We start from the raw sequence: 14,507 nt of genomic DNA, 5'->3' as shown, positions 1-14,507 counted from the left end.
CTTCAAAACATTAAAATTCTATGTTGTGTAAACATTCTAAAGAATAGTCTATGAATGTTGGTTTCGTCAACCTAGCATAAAATGGTTATATGTTGGGAGTTGTCCACCATTCTCTTTTATGAGAACAAGCTAATAACAAAGCATATGGACAAATTGATGAAACAAAAGGGAATAGTTTCAAAATGAGTCACAACATATGGTTTAACAACAAGACAATCCAAATTCGACACCTCTTGTAACTATAACGCTCTATGTAGTTTCGATAAAGAATTATATCAACCACCTAGAAGGAATGGTTGAGTTTCTATATCCTTAGTAGGAGCCATGCTTCCACTAAAGACTTGGATAATTCTTATATGACTACATTAAAGGTCTTAGTATGACTAAAACTTGAAGTATGGTGTATGACACCATATAATTAAACGAATAGACTTGATGAAACAAGTCACACATTTCAAATGGAATTACTTGAGAAGGAATTCTTTTGTGTATGTTCGTTTAAATAACTTGTGTTAGCTAGAGTTGTTGATAGTCCCAAAATTGTTGAGACATCATCAAATAAGCTAATGGATCTCAATGATTGTCAATAGATCCAAGACAAGTTAATAACAAAATTGTGACACGGTCAATTTTGAAGTATAGACTTGAAATTGGACTTAATGATATAGCAAGGCTATCTCAAGAATGTTTAATGGGGAAATTAAATCTCAAATGTTGAAGATTTGAGAAGGTGTTTTCCCATATGATAGAAAATCATTTTCATAACCCTTATAATGAATGTGTGAGATGATATCCAAAGGTGAAAAACCACAGGGGTTGTCACTTTAAGATATTACTATAGCCCAGGATCAGAACCATAGCAACTGATAGAGTATTATTGCCTTTAAGAAAGGAACATCAGAGTAGGACTCTGGAAGCGTGCATTCACTTAGGTTATTAACCAAAGTGAACATAACCCATTTTAACAAATGGAACTTCATAATGGATGAAGTACTAATCATATGAATGTATTGTTAGTATTGTACTACAATGGTCTCAAGGTTGGAGCAAAGTATGTATAAAGTATACAAACGAAATATATGGCGATATATTGTTTTAGAAACTGCTTCAAAAGGTGTTTTGAATAGAAGGGGTTCTTATAGAACCAATGATTGAATCCAAACCATAAGGTCGTTAGTTGGACACTACGACGTAATGGGGCGATAGCTCAAGCCATGGAATCAAGGTCTCATCAAAGTATTTGAACACAAGAAAGAGACAACATCAAACGTTTTAGAAACATTTGATAAGTAAATCCCTTTTAAATAAAAAGGATTAATACATAACCAACTTAACCTATGAGCATAAGTTCACTCAACTAGCATCTATGAGATACACTAGTGATTGACTTTAGTGCAAGTGGGAGATTGTTGGAAATATGCCCTGAAAGTCAATCTTTGGAAGAAACCTTTCAGGACAATGAATGTGTGTATAGATGACTCTTATACATCAAAAGGCAAATATACTAATTAGGACTATCTCAATAAAGGATATATGTCCTAAATAATGAATCCATGGACAATGGATCGATGGAAGAAGTAATCTAATGATGTTAGACTACAGAGACCTTCTTCACATAACCATCATGTCCAAAAGGTTTCTGGTCATATGATTATCAGAGGGATACTGACAATGCAAAGACCAGTACATACTATGTCCCCTTCAATTGGAAGGATGGAAAGTCTCATCCCATTCGTGTAGTGACACTAAGACAGGTATGTAGGTGCTCATTAAGGGAATGAGTTCACTGAACACAATCAAACGAGAGTACTTGCATGGACGTCTACTCACATGTCAAGCAAGTAACTCTAATAGTTGGAATAATGTAAGTAGTCCTTTGACCTGAGGCATCATAGTTGTCTTGTGGTTAGGTCCTTGATCTTTGATTATTGATGCGTAAAATATAAGTACACACAAATTAAACCCTCTTTTTGACAATTGTAGTATAGATGTAAGTAGGGTATCGTTCTAGGCCGGGGATTAGGAGGGATTGCTAATCTATTCTAAATTAATTTAAAAATATTAAACAAGACTCAAGGACACAAAACTTGGCTAAAAACTCTAATAACTCGAAACACACTTAGAATGACTCAAAATAATGAAAACAATCAAATTAGACACTAGGAACTGAAATGGACGGAAATTGAATTAAAAGACTAACAACAATGAAAACTAACTAAATAATATAATTTAATAATGGGGGGGGGGTTTGGTTTTGACGAGAAGTAAATTAAACTTAAATAAATTACAGAATTGACAAAAGCATGAAATTAAGGTGAAAGGATAGGTGACAGACTAGCTAGAGGGTTCTTCTCCACACATGACACATATGCAACCTAAATTGATTTTCAGTTGTTCTTTCAATAAATTGTGAATGACAATGTTCCAAGTTAATTAGGTCCGCTTTAAATTAACTCTTTAGATTTCCCTAGATTCATTGGATTGAATGGAATACGCATTACAACCAAATTATTCCTCATCAAAGTCCCTAACTATGGAATACGCATGATAGAGACATTCAACAAAGATCATTAAGTTCAACGGAAATCATAAACATTGACTAGGCATTCATAACTATGGAATACGCATGTTAATCCAGCCTAGAACTCACTTAACACGATTGTGGATAACAACCTTCATTACTTGTGAATATAAGTTCATAACGATTAGGTGAAATTCACTTATATTCTAGCATCAAATTCATGCATGTAAATTAAGTATGCATTCTTAATCGACATACAAAAATAAGTTATCAATCAAGCAGTTAATCAAATTAAATCACAACTCAGAAATCACAACTGAAGGTAATCAATTCATATTACAAATATATTCATGGCTTTGAATTAACCTCTAACCAGAATAAATTTAGTTACACATTATTAAAGCAAAAATAAAATATAAGTTTGGAAAGATTTAACCGAGAGAGAAGAGTGCTTCAGCGCCAGTCTGCCCCTGCCTCTGGTCTTCTGCCCGTGTGGACTCTCCTTTCTGTCCTTACTTCTCTGTTCTCCTCGTGTCTCTCCCCGCCAGTCTGCTTCTCTCCTGGCGCTGCCTTTCAAGGCAGCTTGGCTGCTTCTTTTCTGCTTGCTGTACTCTCTCTCCCCCCGTGCTTCTGACAGTCTCTCTGCCTGTTTCTTCTCTCTTTCTTTATTCAATTTTTGTTTTTCTTTCCACCATTCCTTTCTTCTTTCTTTCCTTATTCAATTTCTGTTTTTCTTTCCACCATTCCTTTCTTCTTTCTTTCCTCCACCATTCCTTTCTTTATGTTTCTTTCATTCCTCCATCATTCCATTCTTTATTCCTTTTCTTTTGTTTTTGCCGTCCAACACTCTCCTACAAAACATGAATCATGATGATGTTTCAAACATCATCCTGACTTATCATTATTATTTTTTTTTAATTTTATTTAAAAGCCGATCTACACAGACAGTTTTGAGGAATTTATTACATAAAATTTCACTTGTTCTATTTTTATTTTCTTTGCTAGACAAATCCTATAATACGCAAAAACAAAGTAAATAGCTCAAAAATATAAGGAACTAACTAATAAAAGACAAGTGAAATTGATGTAAAATATATATAAATATGAACTTATCAATTATGTCAAAGGCACTCCATTCATGGGTGTCCACGGCATAGTTGGGGTTAAGCCAGTTAGCCATGGAGGCAAGTAAATGCGCAACAGGGGATCTCTAATCCTCGTTATGAGAGGATGAATACTCTAAGATATGATTTGGGAATCTTCGGCCGAAGTATCGAGCGTAATAAAGGAAAGCGTTCCTATACGACTCAATTGAATCATATAACATGGAATAATCACATTAGGGGTTTGACATAATATATCCATACCCTAATAGTGTGATTGAGAGTATTGTTTTAGAGAAGGATCGAATTACATTGTAATTCCAACTGAATAGGTTTTCCGAACAAATTTTACATTAGCTTGGGTAGCCATGATATATGGTTAGATGTCACTCATGGCTTGTGAGTTCTTCTAGTTGACTAAATAAGTAGTCGTCAAAGAAGAAGGAGAGTTAAAAGTAAGTTTTAATTCACTAAGTGATTGGATTAAATATAATCAATTGGATTGGTGCCAATCACCTCACTGCCTTGCTAATTAGAACCTAAAATGATTGTACACCGATACACTCTTGTAGTGAGACAACTAATGGATGATGAAAATAATTGATTGGATTAATTAAGTGTTGTGATTAATTAGAAAGTCTAAAGAAATCATAAAAGCGATAAAAGATCGTTTTGGGCTTAAAGAAAAGTTTGGGTTCATTTGGGCCATTAAGCCCAAACCCATTGGGCTTTTATTTAAGCATAGGATGACTTGAAATAATAAAAGCCCAAACAACACAAAAGGGGCCGGCCAAATGGAGGGAAAGGGAGAGAGAGGAAGTCAAGTGGTTGGCTAGTTTTCCTTGAGATATAAAAGGAACTTTATAGTGAAAAGTTCATTAGGGTTTTGTGTGCTAATTTTTCACAAAAGAAGAAAAACATCTCTCTCTCTTTAAAACACACACAAGGCCGGCCACCAAAGGGGGTTTAGCTAATCATCTTCTCACCCTTTGGTTATTCCTCCATCCATCTCACTACACTAGTGGGTGTGGATCTTTAGAGGTCTTCAATCTTGGAGACTAAAGGAGAACCAAGGAGCACTCATTCTAGCAAAGTGGAGAAGGCAAGGAGGGAGGCTAGGATCAAGGAGTTCCAAGAGCAAAGAACTTGGAGGTGGTCCATCCTTGGTCTCAAGTCTAGATCAAGAGGTATAAAACTATACCTTCACTTTGTTCTTCAATAATTTCTTAGATGCCTCAAATATAAATCTATGCTTCTTGAAGGGGATTTGCATGACTATAGCTTTGATATTATGTGATAACATGCTTCTGTTGCGTATGTATATGAATTTTGAATTGTATATGCATGCTAGTCACTAGAAATCCCACATAAATCTCATTATTTTCCCTTCATGTTGCACTCGAGACCTTCTCAAAACCATTGTCATCTAATGCTTGGAAGATGAGGTAGAGAGCCTTCTTGTCTCTCTTTCTTGAATATTTCAAACTCTCATTCTAGGGTTGGGACTGAGTAGCTTCTTCTTTTAGCTCAGTGTAGCCTTTCTCCATGACTTTCAATACATCATGTGCTCCTAAAAGGACCTTCATTTTGATACTCCAATTATCAAAGTTGTTGTTGTCGAGCACTGGAAGTTGGAAGGCTACCATAGCGTTGCTCGCCATAGCTTTGACACCACTTTGTTGGGGCTTAAAAAGACTTCACTACTTTGGAGATGTTTATCTCACAAAGAAGAATGTAATGCAGTGGAATTGATAGGCAAGAGAAAGAAAGAATACTCAAAGTATTACACAAGATTTTTATTCACTCACAAACTTAGTACGAGAGGAAACACTCAAACACTCTTAGAAGCTTTGTTACTTCTTCTCACTTTTCACTACTTGCTCTCTTGGTTGTTACATCACATAGCTTAGCACCTCACCTATTTATAGACAAGGTTTGTTAACTTTGCTTATTTCTAGATCTTTCTAGCTTTCCTAATGTCCACACAATTTTACAAGATTCTAGGTCTTTCTACAAAAGACCATAGATACTTTATGCATGCATTCAACATACATGCTTTTTCTAGAATTCTCTAGCATTTGCATGAATCATCCATTGTACTTGTGTTGCCTATTTCAAAATGGGCTGGATCCATTGTTTTGAGCCAAGACAAGATTACAATTCAACATCATGCAAACACGCTTCTTAACCTTTACAAAATCCATTTGTTTGCTTTCATCAACCTTGGCCTCATCTACCTTCAGAACATCGTCATCCTCATTATCTTCACTAATCTCCCCTTCCCCAATCAGCTTAATATTTTTCTCCTCCAACTTTTTTATTTGCAATCCATCAGGTACATCCTTCTAGCTTTGTATCTCTCAGTGATACGAGCATAAGTTGATGCATCAAAACCATTCCATCGATCCCGTTTTCCATCATAATCCAGCTCATAACTCTCTATTTTTTCATCAGGTGCAATGTGCATGTTTGCCCATCTTGCTTCTTTTTTTCTAGGCCTCTCCATGCACAACTTTGTGGTATGCATGATGGCCCTACACTGTCAAAAGAAAAGTACGAAAATCCCAGGCAATATATAAAACATAAATCTAACACAAAATATAGTAAGAAGAGTTTAAATTTTTCTTTCATAAGCTAAAATATGTATCATGTCCCAAAAAAAAAAGTAAAAATAAGATATACAATCTTTTGTTACTAACATTATTATATAATTTTAGGGCCGATGCATAATCAGTTCAAAACTTGTTTGTAGGCATTCGACAATTTAACCACCGAGTATTGTTTCCAGACAAAACTCATGGTACCCTTATAAATTATTGAAATATTAAGCAAATGTATCTAAATTCTTTGATCAACTAACAAACCAGTTTTGACGAGTGGATATACGAATCTTGTGAGATCATAACACCATCAGAAATCTGGTCATTTCCTATATGAAAAGCACTTTCTGAATTATTAGCTATGCATACATTGACATCCCAGTGAAAAGACATTGTCATTAAACTCCCACTACACGATTAGCGAACAAAAATATTGTTGATTTTCAAAGTATGTTTTGTGTTTTCATCATGATATCATTACAATTGTACAGCAATATATAAGGAGACTGACTCCTTGATTTACGCCACAAAGGTGGCTTAGGGAAAACAACCGACAAAATGGTTTAGGGAAGACAAGCTCTTTGAATTAAGGAGTTGACACAAAGTTGATAGCACAAAGATAAAGGAGATTGACACAAAGTTACTTGCTTCCAATACGCCCCTTCAAGCTGGATCCAAGAGGTTTATGGATCCAAGCTTGGACACAAGTCTCTGAAACTGATGAGAAGCCAAAGGCTTTGTGAAAATGTCGGCCAGTTGGTCGAAGCTTCTTGTATAGTATGTCTGAATCACCTGCGACTGCACCTGTTCCCGAACGTAATGGCAGTCAACTTTAATGTGTTTCGTCCGCTCGTGAAACACTGGGTTTAATGCTATATGCATGGCTGCCTGATTGTCACAAAATAAGGACATAGGAAGATTTGTAGGAACACCTAAATCGCACAGAAGCCCCTTAAGTCAGATCAACTCACGCGCAGTTGAAGTCATGGCACGATACTCAGCTTCGGCACTTGACCTGGCGATAACAGTTTGCTTCTTACTTTTCTATGTGACTAAGTTTCCACCGACAAAGGTACAGTAGCCAGTTGTGGACTTGTGATCGATGGCATTCCCCGCCCAATCAGGATCGCAATATCCCATGATTTATGTGTTGTCATTCTTCTGCATAAGGATTCCACGACCCACTAATCCTTTTAAGTAGCGTAAGATCCTTTTAACAAGGGTCAAATACTCAAGAGTCGAGGAGTGCATGAATTGGCTCACAAGACTTACAGAATATGTGATGTCGAGTCTAGTGATTGTTAGGTAGATTAACTTACCCACCAATCGCTGATAATGGCTAATATCCGTGAGTGACGTGCCCTTCAAGCTAGGTTTGTGCTTGCTGTCGAGAGAAGTAATGGCTGGTTTAGCATCACTCATGTTGGCTTCCTTGAGCAAATCCAAGACATACTTTTTTTGGTTAAGAAACAGCCCCTTGTACGAGGTTGCCACTTCTATACCAAGGAAGTACTTCAATATCCCAAGGTCTTTAATTGCAAAGCTTTGTCTGAGTGACTGTTTGAGGTTGAGGATCTCATCAGCATTATCACCCATAATTATCAGATCATCAACATAGATCAGCACAACCAATTTGCCCACAGCTCCTATGCGAACAAATAATGACGAATCGACATTGCTGCTTATGAAACCAACACTAGTGAGAACTAAGCTTAGTTTGGCATACCAAGCTAGTGGAGACTGTTTCAGGCCATAAATGGTTTTGTACAATTTGCACACTAAATTCAATTCATTGCTTTGAGGATGCCCTTGTGGTAATTTCATATAGACCTCTTCTTTGAGGTGTCCGTGTAAGAATGCATTCTTCACATCCATTTGGTACATGGACCACCCCTTGTTTACTGCCACAGACAATAACACTCTTAAGGTGTTCATTTTGGCAACAGGTGCAAACGTTTCTTTGTAATCCACCGCGTATGTTTGAGTGAATCCCCGGGCTACCAATCTTGCTTTATGCCTCTCAATTGATCCATCTGACTTGAATTTAAGTTTATAAATCCATTTGCAACCCACGGCTTTCTTGCCTATGAGAAGTTTGGTAATACTCCAGGTGTTGTGTTGATCTAGAGCTTTAAGTTCTTCTTGCATTGCTTTTTTCCAAACCTCTTGGTTGTTGGCCTCATGGAAATTCTGAGGCTCCTTGTAACTTGATATGGTGCTTAGGAATGCAACATAGGATGGTGTCACTCTCTTGTACGACACACATTGGGAGATGGGATGTGTGGGTTTGTAGATGACAAAGTCTTGTAGGAGTTTTCCTAACACACATTGGATTGCGTCGAGGAGTAGAAAGAGTTGTCTCACACTCATTCACATTTTGGACCATATTGTGAGGGTCATCTTGATTATCACCATCTTCATGCCGTGTATCATTAGAGTGAGACCCTTCATTGCTACTTTCATTAAGAGATGCATCAATGTTGACATGACAGGGATCTTGTTGTTGAGGAGCCTCAAGTTCGATTCTTGGTAGTGGGAACACATCCAAGATGTCATCCCCTTGACTTGTGATTTCATGTGACTTGCTGAAAAAAGGATTAGTTTCATGGAATCGAACATCTTTGGACACAATCAATCTCCTTAGTTGAGGATTATAACACTTATATCTCTTTTGTGTAGATGAATAACCAAGAAAAATACATTTAACAGCTCTAGGATCCAATTTATCTCGGTGATGAGATTGAATATGCACAAAACAGATGTAGAAGGTGTGAGAGATCAATTTTACTTCCTTTCATGACCTCTAGGGGAGACTTGAAATCCAAGACTCGGCTAGGTAATCTATTGATGATATAAGCAGATGCCATAACCCCTTGGAACCAAAATTTCTTTGGTACATTCATTTGTAGCATTAATGCTCTTGTTTTTTCAAGTAAGTCATGGTTTTTGCGTTTGGCTACACCATTTTGTTGAGGTGTGACAACACAACTTGTTTGATGCATGATGTCATGAGTGCTTAAATATTGTTTCATGATATGGGACATATATTCGGTGCCATTGTCAGACCTTAAGGTTTGAATTTGAGAAGAGAAATGGTTTTTAACAAGGTTATGAAAGTCCTTAAATACTTCCATAACTTCATTCTTAGACTTTAGAAGATACAACCATGTGACTCAAGAGAAATCATCAACAAAGATCACAAAATACTTATAACCATCAAAAGATTCACTAGTTGGTCCCCATACATCTAAAGGAATAGTTCAAAACACTTACTAGCCCTGGACAAGGAAGAGGTAAAAGATAATCTAGTGGCCTTAAACAAGTGGCATGTTTCACATGAAATAGCATCCTTCCCTAAGTTTGGAAATAAAGTTGACAAAATGGGTGGAGAAGGGTGAGCTATACGTTGATGCCACAATTGATTATCTTGAATGGGATTGAACTTGGCTTGGAACCCTCTGGGATTGCTTTTTGATATGTAATAGAGACCTTCTAAATAAAACCCTTCACCAATCGTCTTCTTGGTGGCATAGTCCTGAAAGATGACATTGTGAGGAGAAAATATAGCTAAGCAATTCAAGGTATTTGCGATCTTTCCCATAGATAGAAATTGAAATAGGAAGGAAGGTATGCAAAGCCATTGATTCAATTTCATCTGACATTAATTTTATTTTTTTCCTTTCCTAAAACCTTTACACTTTCACCATTTGCAATTGAAACTTGGGAAGGACTAGTGAATTTTTCAAACTTTTGAGACTTAGACACATGGTTAGCCATATGATCTGTGGCACCCGAATCTACAACCCAAAAATCGTGCAAATATTTAGTTTAATAGTAGTTTTAAAGGCTTTCATGATACCTTGCATGTTCTCTTGGGGTACGGGTTTCGTGTCTACCAAGAAACTCGCAAACTTGCCGAGCAATGCCGTCGTGTTCCCTTCTTCTATGCTATTTGCACGGTCAATTTCCGCCCCTCCTTTCTTGCCTTGAAGGTACGACATAAACTCATTCATGAGTTCAGCTGGATTCGCTGTGAAGTTCTTGAATGGATCAGACCCATTAGAGGTGGAGGCAAACGCATGATTTGCTCGGTGTGTAGTACGATGCACCCTTTGTAAACCCTTGTTGTCCTTCATGAAGTCAGGCTTTAATTCTGGTTGTAAAATCCAGCATGTGTCTTTAACATGACCTATGTTGTTGCAATGTGGACACTTCAAGTTCGGATGCTTTCCTTTGTACTTTCTCTCGTTGGTTAGATATGCCCTAGCCTCAGGTACACTAGCCATTATACCCATGTTCATGACTTTCCTCCTTACTTCTTCACGTTGGATTGTTGCACATACACTGGTAAAGGAAGGAAGTTTAGTGTTCATGAGTATATGACATCATAGATCTTCATATGTTGAATCAAGACTGGACAAGAGTTGAAATATCTTGTCTTCTTCTGCTCTTTTTCGTAGCAGTGCTGCTTCGGTTGTATGAGGGCGATAAATTTCAACTCATTCCACATGCTTTTCATGCTTCCTAGGAGTTGCACAAACGGCTTGCCGTTTTGTTGCAGATCGGAGATGTCCTTCTTTAATTGAAAAACCCTTGCAGCATTGTTCTGGCTGCCATACATTTCCTTGACCACCTCCTATAGCTGGTATGAAGATTCAGAGTAACTGAATATTTCAACTAATTTCCGTTCCATGGAATTCAGGAGCCATGACATAACTAGCTGATCCTTGCTAAGCTAGGATTCATAGGTTGGTGAGTAAGCATCAGGTACTTTGATGCTTCCATTTATGAACCCTAACTTGGACCTTCCACCTAGAGCCAGAGACACTGCTCTCGACCAAGGCAAGTAATTAAACTCATTCAACACGACTGAGCTTAATCTTTGATTTGGTTTGACATCCACCTCATGCACATTCATGGAGGAAATCACATGTGAACTTTCAGCTTCTGATCCTAACGAATTGTCTTCAGTCATTTTGAAGATTGAACACGCTTGGATAATAGTACAGCAGAAGCAAGTTAGATTTCCTGCTTTGATACCATGTTGATTTTCAAAGTATGTTTTGTATTTTCATCATTATATCATTACAATACAGCAATATATTAAGGAGATTGACTCCTTGATTTACGCCACAAAGGTGGTTTAGGGAAGACAACCGACAAAATGGTTTAGGGAAGACAAGCTCCTTGAATTAAGGAGTTGACACAAAGTTGATAGCACAAAGACAAAGAAGATTGACACAAAGTTGATTGACACAAAGTTGCTTGCTTCCAATAAATATTATATCTGAGATTCAGTTACAGACATCTTAGTGCAAATAACGACATAGATGTGGTACGATAGCAGGACAAAAGATCAGGAACCAATATTATAAGCAATGCATGATCCATACTTTTCACATGCTCCCTTCTGGTACTATTCAGCCTGAAAAGTCTTTGCACGTGTGTCATACCAGGATTTTGTATAATTTGGATCTGATTTCCATTTCCTTTGATGTTTCAAATTCTACACAGAAATAGAAAGAAAAGACCCTAAGCATATGTCGCATTGATATGTAACTATGGGAAAGGGGTTTTTACGGATCTTAGAATGTTAGCTTACCCGTCTAATAATCTTAAGATACCAAGGCGCATTTGACATTTATTAAGGAATATGAAGATTAATCTCTTTCCCATCTTCATCGACTTCAGCTGGCGCTAGCCCAGCTTTATGCGCTTCCTCCAATTCCATCTGCTTCCGATAATCCGCCCCTGATTTGAAAGCCGCTGGACTCACTTAAAATGGAACAAATCAGATTACAAAATTAATAGATATATTAGAAAAAAAAATTGAAATTGCGATATAACATTCTTGCTGAAGTGTAAATTACGAGGGCAAACTATCTCGAAACAAATACAATGGTGAAATCAAACAATTCACTCCAATATTGGTATATGATGTTGTTGTCCATAAATTTATGCATAACTTACGCGAATTTGCAGTAGTACATTATAAATAGTTAGAGTAATTGTACTCGATAACTTACGTGAATTTGCGGTAGTACATTATAAATAGTTAGTCGTTACATTAACAAAAGGGGATCAATTTCATTCCCCAATTATTGTGCAGAAGTACATATCTGAAATACCATTAATCACTCGCACCCTTACTCACACTATACAAACAAAATGCCGATAACTTAATCCATCTTCTTCCCATTATATCGCGTTTAAATTTATCCCAAAATTAAAAAAATAATCCAATAAATTTTAATTTTCAATAGATGGAGTGCTATTAATTTTCATGATTGTTCAAAAATCCCCCAAAAAACTGTGCATATTTTGATGATTCACTCTCGAAACGCAAAAGAAAGGAATTTTCTTCAAAATTTAAGCCGTCGTTCGTTCCTTGTTCTTCAAGATTCTAAAATAGTTAGCGACAAACAAAACCCAGTAATAATTTGGATTTGAAAGGCGGGAGACTCGAGAACTGGGGAGGCGACGATATCTCAAAGTCTGAAACTTTACCTGATGCAGTAGCCATGAATGAGATTGAATGCAGGAAGTGCAGCGCCAAAGGAGCGGAGAATGTTCTTGAAAAATAGAGGAACACCGAAACCAATTATTTCATATGACGGGGTATTTATATGGGGAACTATTTGATGATCTTAGAGTTGTGATTGGGCCGCTTATCCGAAAAAAAAATACATTTGGGACTTCGACGATCTGTGGCTTGCCATTTCGGAGGCCGAAAAGCTTTTGGTATTTTTCTTAGGCTGTGCCAAAAAAGCATTCAAACTGATCGAGTCATGTTATCGAAAAGCTTTTAATATTTTCATGCTTTAAGGCATAAACATGTTTCAAAGAATAAATGTTGAAAGAACATGTAATCAAAGATGACAAGGAATGATCTTAGAGTTGTGATTGGGCCGCTTATCCGAAAAAAAAATACATTTGGGACTTCGACGATCTGTGGCTTGGTCATGACATGTCTGCCATTTCGGAGGCCGAAAAGCTTTTGGTATTTTTCTTAGGCTGTGCCAAAAAAGCATTCAAACTGATCGAGTCATGTTATCGAAAAGCTTTTAATATTTTCATGCTTTAAGGCATAAACATGTTTCAAAGAATAAATGTTGAAAGAACATGTAATCAAAGATGACAAGGAAAATACAACGGGTCATTAGCAAATTTCGCAGGTTTAAAAAAAAACCACAATATAGTTTAACTAGTCAATAGCACGTCAATTATTCGTAATACATGTCATCTAACCCTCCATATAGACATTAATTCTTTAATGAATCTTGCGTCATGTTATCAGAGATCTGACAACATAAGTATGTGTTGACCTTAAAAAACTACCAAGCCTACGTGGCGCGCAGACCGAGTAACTAATGAGCTAACTACGTCTTTCAGTTGTGTGTGGGGCGTGCCAACTCGTCGGCCAAGCTCGGCCAGGGAGTAAAATGTGTTCATGTGGTGTTGGGCACGCTGCTGACTTTTTGATCTTGCCACTGCGGTCGAGGAAGGAATACATCTCGACCTTCAGGTTCTAGAGCCTGATGACAAGGCTGCTAGTTTTGCAAAGTTCATGGATTGTCGACACCAAGTTCGGTCATGGTGATTATATTCGTAAGAGTATAGGCACGTCGAACTGGCACCAAACTATATGGACACAAATACTCAAAAGAGATGTATGTCTTGATGGTGAATGTGGTTCAGCCGTCAGAATGCCGAACTCCAAAAACTCACTTGTGAATAACCAATCATAAGCAACTTGGCATTCAATGTGCCGAGTCTAGTAATTCGTAACACCTCACTTCACCAAGAATGCTAATGAAATAACCTCTGCCAATAAGGATTTGAAAATCCTTTCGACCGAGACTTGGATAGGTAATCAGTCGGCCTCACGCAGTGCTGTTTATCCAAACTGAAGGTGCTTCTCGGTAGGCTAATTCTACGGCTCTAGTGTTGTTTATCCAAAATAAAGGCGTCGCCGGTTGCCTTCATAGTGCTGTTTATCCAAACTGAAGATGTGTTGGCGAAAAAGGAAAATAAAAATCTCAAGGTTGTTAAGAGGCTTCGCGTAGAGCGAGAGTTTGCGCAGGGCAGTTTGTGTGTTGAATTGGAGAGGGCTTGAATGGTGTGCTTAATCCTCTATCTATAATAGTGAACCCGCTCTTGGCCGAGTTAGAACCACACCCGGACTTGGACTCCTTATCCTGATCTAACTAGGACCCGGCTAATCCTAACTCTATTGGGACTTTGAACCTTCCTTCATAATGAACCAGATTGGTGCTTTCAACA

At 37.4% G+C, this 14,507-nt stretch overlaps 1 pseudogene; it reads right to left on the bottom strand.

Moving 5' to 3' along the window:
• Window positions 1-12,866, bottom strand: part of LOC108171038 (pre-mRNA-splicing factor SLU7-A-like) — a 32,617-nt pseudogene extending 19,751 nt beyond the window's left edge.
• Window positions 12,867-14,507: the final 1,641 nt, after the last annotated feature.

Source organism: Malus domestica, chromosome 13 (assembly GCF_042453785.1).
Source record: "Malus domestica chromosome 13, GDT2T_hap1".
Lineage (NCBI taxonomy): Eukaryota > Viridiplantae > Streptophyta > Magnoliopsida > Rosales > Rosaceae > Malus > Malus domestica.
Note: the sequence above shows the minus strand (reverse complement) of the source record. Positions and strands in the feature narration are given on the sequence as shown.